This window comes from Drosophila ficusphila, unplaced genomic scaffold, assembly GCF_018152265.1.
Source record: "Drosophila ficusphila isolate 14025-0441.05 unplaced genomic scaffold, ASM1815226v1 contig_227, whole genome shotgun sequence".
In the NCBI taxonomy this organism is placed as follows: Eukaryota; Metazoa; Arthropoda; class Insecta; order Diptera; family Drosophilidae; genus Drosophila; species Drosophila ficusphila.
Genome location: NW_025064125.1, coordinates 59,221 through 69,090, shown reverse-complemented (window position 1 = coordinate 69,090; position 9,870 = coordinate 59,221).

Genomic DNA, 9,870 nt, shown 5'->3' with positions numbered 1-9,870 from the left:
ACAAAATATTGACCAAAAATTCGAAAATAAACCAATAATGCAGCTAGATAGATATTCGAATAACAAATTCAGAGAGGTATTCCACTTTTAAATCGGGTAAAAATTTCAAAAGTTTGGGCTAAGCAGTGCTGGGATCTGGTCACTTTTCTGCAAACCCATTTTTTGCAAATTTTGACAGGTCGGGGGTCATAAAAAACTACAAAATATTGACCAAAAATTCGAAAATAAACCAATAATGCAGCTAGATAGATATTTTAACAACAAATTCAGAGAGGTATTCCACTTTTAAATCGGGTAAAAATTTCAAAAGTTTGGGCTAAGCAGTGCTGGGATCTGGTCACTTTTCTGCAAACCCATTTTTTGCAAATTTTGACAGGTCGGGGGTCATAAAAAATGACAAAATATTGACCAAAAAATTCGAAAATAAACCAATAATGCAGCTAGATAGATATTTTAACAAAAAATTCAGAGAGGCATTCCACTTTTAAATCGGGTAAAAATTTCAAAAGTTTGGGCTAAGCAGTGCTGGGATCTGGTCACTTTTCTGCAAACCCATTTTTTGCAAATTTTGACAGGTCGGGGGTCATAAAAAATTAAAAAATATTGACCAAAAATTCGAAAATAAACCAATAATGCAGCTAGATAGATATTTTAATAGCAAATTCAGAGAGGTATTTCACTTTTAAATCGGGTAAAAATTTCAAAAGTTTGGGCTAAGCAGTGCTGGGATCTGGTCACTTTTCTGCAAACCCATTTTTTGCAAATTTTGACAGGTCGGGGGTCATAAAAAACTACAAAATATTGACCAAAAAATTCGAAAATAAACCAATAATGCAGCTAGATAGATATTCGAATAACAAATTCAGAGAGGTATTCCACTTTTAAATCGGGTAAAAATTTCAAAAGTTTGGGCTAAGCAGTGCTGGGATCTGGTCACTTTTCTGCAAACCCATTTTTTGCAAATTTTGACAGGTCGGGGGTCATAAAAAATTACAAAATATTGACCAAAAATTCGAAAATAAACCAATAATGCAGCTAGATAGATATTTTAACAACAAATTCAGAGAGGTATTCCACTTTTAAATCGGGTAAAAATTTCAAAAGTTATGGGCTAAGCAGTGCTGGGATCTGGTCACTTTTCTTCAAACCCATTTTTTTGCAAATTTTGACAGGTCGGGGGTCATAAAAAATTACAAAATATTGACCAAAAATTCGAAAATAAACCAATAATGCAGCTAGATAGATATTTTACCAAAACAAATTCAGAGAGGTATTCCACTTTTAAATCGGGTAAAAATTTCAAAAGTTTGGGCTAAGCAGTGCTGGGATCTTGTCACTTTTCTGCAAACCCATTTTTTGCAAATTTTGACAGGTCGGGGGTCATAAAAAACTACAAAATATTGACCAAAAATTCGAAAATAAACCAATAATGCAGCTAGATAGATATTTTAATAACAAATTCAGAGAGGCATTCCACTTTTAAATCGGGTAAAAATTTCAAAAGTTATGGGCTAAGCAGTGCTGGGTTCTGGTCACTTTTCTGCAAACCCATTTTTTGCCAATTTTGACAGGTCGGGGGTCATAAAAAATTACAAAATATTGACCAAAAATTCGAAAATAAACCAATAATGCAGCTAGATAGATATTCGAATAACAAATTCAGAGAGGTATTCCACTTTTAAATCGGGTAAAAATTTCAAAAGTTATGGGCTAAGTAGTGCTGGGATCTGGTCACTTTTCTGCAAACCCATTTTTTGCAAATTTTGACAGGTCGGGGGTCATAAAAAATTAAAAAATATTGACCAAAAATTCGAAAATAAACCAATGATGTAGCTAGATAGATTTTTTAATAACAAATTCAGAGAGGCATTCCACTTTTAAATCGTGTAAAAATTTCAAAAGTTATGGGATAAGCAGTGCTGGGATCTGGTCACTTTTCTGCAAACCCATTTTTTTGCAAATTTTGACAGGTCGGGGGTCATAAAAAACTACAAAATATTGACCAAAAATTCCAAAATAAACCAATAATGCAGCTAGATAGATATTTTAACAACAAATTCAGAGAGGCATTCCACTTTTAAATCGGGTAAAAATTTCAAAAGTTATGGGCTAAGCAGTGCTGGGTTCTGGTCACTTTTCTGCAAACCCATTTTTTGCCAATTTTGACAGGTCGGGGGTCATAAAAAATTACAAAATATTGACCAAAAATTCGAAAATAAACCAATAATGCAGCTAGATAGATATTCGAATAACAAATTCAGAGAGGTATTCCACTTTTAAATCGGGTAAAAATTTCAAAAGTTATGGGCTAAGTAGTGATGGGATCTGGTCACTTTTCTGCAAACCCATTTTTTGCAAATTTTGACAGGTCGGGGGTCATAAAAAATGACGAAACATTGACCAAAAATTCGAAAATAAACCAATGATGTAGCTAGATAGATTTTTTAATAACAAATTCAGAGAGGCATTCCACTTTTAAATCGTGTAAAAATTTCAAAAGTTATGGGATAAGCAGTGCTGGGATCTGGTCACTTTTCTGCAAACCCATTTTTTTGCAAATTTTGACAGGTCGGGGGTCATAAAAAACTACAAAATATTGACCAAAAATTCGAAAATAAACCAATAATGCAGCTAGATAGATATTTTAACAACAAATTCAGAGAGGTATTCCACTTTTAAATCGGGTAAAAATTTCAAAAGTTTGGGCTAAGCAGTGCTGGGATCTGGTCACTTTTCTGCAAACCCATTTTTTGCAAATTTTGACAGGTCGGGGGTCATAAAAAATTAAAAAAATATTGACCAAAAATTCGAAAATAAACCAATAATGCAGCTAGATAGATATTTTAATAGCAAATTCAGAGAGGTATTCCACTTTTAAATCGGGTAAAAATTTCAAAAGGTTTGGGATAAGCAGTGCTGGGATCTGGTCACTTTTCTGCAAACCCATTTTTTGCAAATTTTAACAAGTCGGGGGTCATAAAAAACTACAAAATATTGACCAAAAATTCGAAAATAAACCAATAATGCAGCTAGATAGATATTTTAATAGCAAATTCAGAGAGGTATTCCACTTTTAAATCGGGTAAAAATTTCAAAAGGTTTGGGATAAGCAGTGCTGGGATCTGGTCACTTTTCTGCAAACCCATTTTTTGCAAATTTTAACAAGTCGGGGGGTCATAAAAAACTACAAAATATTGACCAAAAATTCCAAAATAAACCAATAATGCAGCTAGATAGATATTCGAATAACAAATTCAGAGAGGTATTCCACTTTTAAATCGGGTAAAAATTTCAAAAGTTTGGGCTAAGCAGCGCTGGGATCTGGTCACTTTTCTGCAAACCCATTTTTTGCAAATTTTGACAGGTCGGGGGTCATAAAAAATGACGAAACATTGACCAAAAATTCGAAAATAAACCAATGATGTAGCTAGATAGATATTTTAATAACAAATTCAGAGAGGCATTCCACTTTTAAATCGGGTAAAAATTTCAAAAGTTATGGGATAAGCAGTGCTGGGATCTGGTCACTTTTCTGCAAACCCATTTTTTTGCAAATTTTGACAGGTCGGGGGTCATAAAAAATTACAAAATATTGACCAAAAATTCGAAAATAAACCTATAATGCAGCTAGATAGATATTTTAACAACAAATTCAAAGAGGTATTCCACTTTTAAATCGGGTAAAAATTTCAAAAGTTTGGGCTAAGCAGTGCTGGGATCTTGTCACTTTTCTGCAAACCCATTTTTTGCAAATTTTAACAAGTCGGGGGTCATAAAAAACTACAAAATATTGACCAAAAATTCGAAAATAAACCAATAATGCAGCTAGATAGATATTTTAATAGCAAATTCAGAGAGGTATTCCACTTTTAAATCGGGTAAAAATTTCAAAAGTTTGGGCTAAGCAGTGCTGGGATCTTGTCACTTTTCTGCAAACCCATTTTTTGCAAATTTTGACAGGTCGGGGGTCATAAAAAATTAAAAAATATTGACCAAAAAATTCGAAAATAAACCAATGATGTAGCTAGATAGATTTTTTAATAACAAATTCAGAGAGGCATTCCACTTTTAAATCGTGTAAAAATTTCAAAAGTTATGGGATAAGCAGTGCTGGGATCTGGTCACTTTTCTGCAAACCCATTTTTTTGCAAATTTTGACAGGTCGGGGGTCATAAAAAACTACAAAATATTGACCAAAAATTCGAAAATAAACCAATAATGCAGCTAGATAGATATTTTAACAACAAATTCAGAGAGGTATTCCACTTTTAAATCGGGTAAAAAATTCAAAAGTTTGGGCTAAGCAGTGCTGGGATCTGGTCACTTTTCTGCAAACCCATTTTTTGCAAATTTTGACAGGTCGGGGGTCATAAAAAACTACAAAATATTGACCAAAAATTCGAAAATAAACCAATAATGCAGCTAGATAGATATTTTAACAACAAATTCAGAGAGGTATTCCACTTTTAAATCGGGTAAAAATTTCAAAAGTTTGGGCTAAGCAGTGCTGGGATCTGGTCACTTTTCTACAAACCCATTTTTTGCAAATTTTGACAGTGCTGGGATCTGGTCACTTTTCTGCAAACCCATTTTTTGCAAATTTTGACAGGTCGGGGGTCATAAAAAATTAAAAAATATTGACCAAAAATTCGAAAATAAACCAATAATGCAGCTAGATAGATATTTTAATAGCAAATTCAGAGAGGTATTTCACTTTTAAATCGGGTAAAAATTTCAAAAGGTTTGGGATAAGCAGTGCTGGGATCTGGTCACTTTTCTGGAAACCCATTTTTTGCAAATTTTAACAAGTCGGGGGTCATAAAAAACTACAAAATATTGACCAAAAATTCGAAAATAAACCAATAATGCAGCTAGATAGATATTCGAATAACAAATTCAGAGAGGTATTCCACTTTTAAATCGGGTAAAAATTTCAAAAGTTTGGGCTAAGCAGTGCTGGGTATCTTGTCACTTTTCTGCAAACCCATTTTTTGCAAATTTTGACAGGTCGGGGGTCATAAAAAACTACAAAATATTGACCAAAAATTCGAAAATAAACCAATAATGCAGCTAGATAGATATTTTAACAACAAATTCAGAGAGGTATTCCACTTTTAAATCGGGTAAAAATTTCAAAAGTTATGGGCTAAGCAGTGCTGGGATCTGGTCACTTTTCTGCAAACCCATTTTTTGCAAATTTTGACAGGTCGAGGGTCATAAAAAATTACAAAATATTGACCAAAAATTCGAAAATAAAACCAATAATGCAGCTAGATAGATATTTTAATAGCAAATTCAGAGAGGTATTCCACTTTTAAATCGGGTAAAAATTTCAAAAGGTTTGGGATAAGCAGTGCTGGGATCTGGTCACTTTTCTGCAAACCCATTTTTTGCAAATTTTAACAAGTCGGGGGTCATAAAAAACTACAAAATATTGACCAAAAATTCGAAAATAAACCAATAATGCAGCTAGATAGATATTTTAACAACAAATTCAGAGAGGTATTCCACTTTTAAATCGGGTAAAAATTTCAAAAGTTATGGGCTAAGCAGTGCTGGGTTCTGGTCACTTTTCTGCAAACCCATTTTTTGCAAATTTTGACAGGTCGGGGGTCATAAAAAATTACAAAATATTGACCAAAAATTCGAAAATAAACCAATAATGCAGCTAGATAGATATTCGAATAACAAATTCAGAGAGGTATTCCACTTTTAAATCGGGTAAAAATTTCAAAAGTTATGGGCTAAGTAGTGCTGGGATCTGGTCACTTTTCTGCAAACCCATTTTTTGCAAATTTTGACAGGTCGGGGGTCATAAAAAATGACGAAACATTGACCAAAAATTCGAAAATAAACCAATAATGCAGCTAGATAGATATTTTAATAGCAAATTCAGAGAGGTATTCCACTTTTAAATCGGGTAAAAATTTCAAAAGGTTTGGGATAAGCAGTGCTGGGATCTGGTCACTTTTCTGCAAACCCATTTTTTGCAAATTTTGACAGGTCGGGGGTCATAAAAAATTACAAAATATTGACCAAAAATTCGAAAATAAACCAATAATGCAGCTAGATAGATATTTTAACAACAAATTCAGAGAGGTATTCCACTTTTAAATCGGGTCAAAATTTCAAAAGTTTGGGCTAAGCAGTGCTGGGATCTGGTCACTTTTCTGCAAACCCATTTTTTGCCAATTTTGACAGGTCGGGGGTCATAAAAAACTAAAAAATATTGACCAAAAATTCGAAAATAAACCAATAATGCAGCTAGATAGATATTTTAATAGCAAATTCAGAGAGGTATTCCACTTTTAAATCGGGTAAAAATTTCAAAAGTTATGGGATAAGCAGTGCTGGGATCTGGTCACTTTTCTGCAAACCCATTTTTTGCAAATTTTAACAAGTGGGGGGTCATAAAAAACTACAAAATATTGTCCAAAAATTCGAAAATAAACCAATAATGCAGCTAGATAGATATTTTAATAGCAAATTCAGAGAGGTATTCCACTTTTAAATCGGGTAAAAATTTCAAAAGGTTTGGGATAAGCAGTGCTGGGATCTGGTCACTTTTCTGCAAACCCATTTTTTGCAAATTTTAACAAGTCGGGGGTCATAAAAAACTACAAAATATTGACCAAAAATTCGAAAATAAACCAATAATGCAGCTAGATAGATATTCGAATAACAAATTCAGAGAGGTATTCCACTTTTAAATCGGGTAAAAATTTCAAAAGTTTGGGCTAAGCAGCGCTGGGATCTGGTCACTTTTCTGCAAACCCATTTTTTGCAAATTTTGACAGGTCGGGGGTCATAAAAAATGACGAAACATTGACCAAAAATTCGAAAATAAACCAATGATGTAGCTAGATAGATATTTTAATAACAAATTCAGAGAGGCATTCCACTTTTAAATCGGGTAAAAATTTCAAAAGTTATGGGATAAGCAGTGCTGGGATCTGGTCACTTTTCTGCAAACCCATTTTTTTGCAAATTTTGACAGGTCGGGGGTCATAAAAAATTACAAAATATTGACCAAAAATTCGAAAATAAACCAATAATGCAGCTAGATAGATATTTTAACAACAAATTCAGAGAGGTATTCCACTTTTAAATCGGGTAAAAATTTCAAAAGTTATGGGCTAAGCAGTGCTGGGATCTGGTCACTTTTCTGCAAACCCATTTTTTGCAAATTTTGACAGGTCGGGGGTCATAAAAATTACAAAATATTGACCAAAAATTCGAAAATAAACCAATAATGCAGCTAGATAGATATTTTAACAACAAATTCAAAGAGGTATTCCACTTTTAAATCGGGTAAAAATTTCAAAAGTTTGGGCTAAGCAGCGCTGGGATCTGGTCACTTTTCTGCAAACCCATTTTTTGCAAATTTTGGCAGGTCGGGGGTCATAAAAAATTAAAAAATATTGACCAAAAATTCGAAAATAAACCAATAATGCAGCTAGATAGATATTCGAATAACAAATTCAGAGAGGTATTCCACTTTTAAATCGGGTAAAAATTTCAAAAGGTTTGGGATAAGCAGTGCTGGGATCTGGTCACTTTTCTGCAAACCCATTTTTTGCAAATTTTAACAAGTCGGGGGTCATAAAAAACTACAACATAACAACCAAAAATTCGAAAATAAACCAATAATGCAGCTAGATAGATATTCGAATAACAAATTCAGAGAGGTATTCCACTTTTAAATCGGGTAAAAATTTCAAAAGTTATGGGCTAAGCAGTGCTGGGTTCTGGTAACTTTTCTGCAAACCCATTTTTTGCAAATTTTGACAGGTCGGGGGTCATAAAAAATTACAAAATATTGACCAAAAATTCGAAAATAAACCAATAATGCAGCTAGATAGATATTTTAACAACAAATTCAGAGAGGTATTCCACTTTTAAATCGGGTAAAAATTTCAAAAGTTATGGGCTAAGCAGTGCTGGGATCTGGTCACTTTTCTGCAAACCCATTTTTTGCAAATTTTGACAGGTCGGGGGTCATAAAAATTACAAAATATTGACCAAAAATTCGAAAATAAACCAATAATGCAGCTAGATAGATATTTTAACAACAAATTCAAAGAGGTATTCCACTTTTAAATCGGGTAAAAATTTCAAAAGTTTGGGCTAAGCAGCGCTGGGATCTGGTCACTTTTCTGCAAACCCATTTTTTGCAAATTTTGGCAGGTCGGGGGTCATAAAAAATTAAAAAATATTGACCAAAAATTCGAAAATAAACCAATAATGCAGCTAGATAGATATTCGAATAACAAATTCAGAGAGGTATTCCACTTTTAAATCGGGTAAAAATTTCAAAAGGTTTGGGATAAGCAGTGCTGGGATCTGGTCACTTTTCTGCAAACCCATTTTTTGCAAATTTTAACAAGTCGGGGGTCATAAAAAACTACAACATAACAACCAAAAATTCGAAAATAAACCAATAATGCAGCTAGATAGATATTCGAATAACAAATTCAGAGAGGTATTCCACTTTTAAATCGGGTAAAAATTTCAAAAGTTATGGGCTAAGCAGTGCTGGGTTCTGGTAACTTTTCTGCAAACCCATTTTTTGCAAATTTTGACAGGTCGGGGGTCATAAAAAATTACAAAATATTGACCAAAATTTCGAAAATAAACCAATAATGCAGCTAGATAGATATTTTAACAACAAATTCAGAGAGGTATTCCACTTTTAAATCGGGTAAAAATTTCAAAAGTTTGGGCTAAGCAGTGCTGGGATCTTGTCACTTTTCTGCAAACCCATTTTTTGCAAATTTTGACAGGTCGGGGGTCATAAAAAATGACGAAACATTGACCAAAAATTCGAAAATAAACCAATGATGTAGCTAGATAGATATTTTAATAACAAATTCAGAGAGGCATTCCACTTTTAAATCGGGTAAAAATTTCAAAAGTTATGGGATAAGTAGTGCTGGGATCTTGTCACTTTTCTGCAAACCCATTTTTTGCAAATTTTAACAAGTCGGGGGGTCATAAAAAACTACAAAATATTGACCAAAAATTCGAAAATAAACCAATAATGCAGCTAGATAGATATTTTAATAACAAATTCAGAGAGGTATTCCACTTTTAAATCGGGTAAAAATTTCAAAAGTTATGGGCTAAGCAGTGCTGGGATCTGGTCACTTTTCTGCAAACCCATTTTTTGCAAATTTTGACAGGTCGGGGGTCATAAAAAACTACAAAATATTGACCAAAAATTCCAAAATAAACCAATAATGCAGCTAGATAGATATTCGAATAACAAATTCAGAGAGGTATTCCACTTTTAAATCGGGTAAAAATTTCAAAAGTTTGGGCTAAGCAGCGCTGGGATCTGGTCACTTTTCTGCAAACCCATTTTTTGCAAATTTTGGCAGGTCGGGGGTCATAAAAAATTAAAAAATATTGACCAAAAATTCGAAAATAAACCAATAATGCAGCTAGATAGATATTCGAATAACAAATTCAGAGAGGTATTCCACTTTTAAATCGGGTAAAAATTTCAAAAGGTTTGGGATAAGCAGTGCTGGGATCTGGTCACTTTTCTGCAAACCCATTTTTTGCAAATTTTAACAAGTCGGGGGTCATAAAAAACTACAACATAACAACCAAAAATTCGAAAATAAACCAATAATGCAGCTAGATAGATATTCGAATAACAAATTCAGAGAGGTATTCCACTTTTAAATCGGGTAAAAATTTCAAAAGTTATGGGCTAAGCAGTGCTGGGTTCTGGTAACTTTTCTGCAAACCCATTTTTTGCAAATTTTGACAGGTCGGGGGTCATAAAAAATTACAAAATATTGACCAAAAATTCGAAAATAAACCAATAATGCAGCTAGATAGATATTTTAACAACAAATTCAG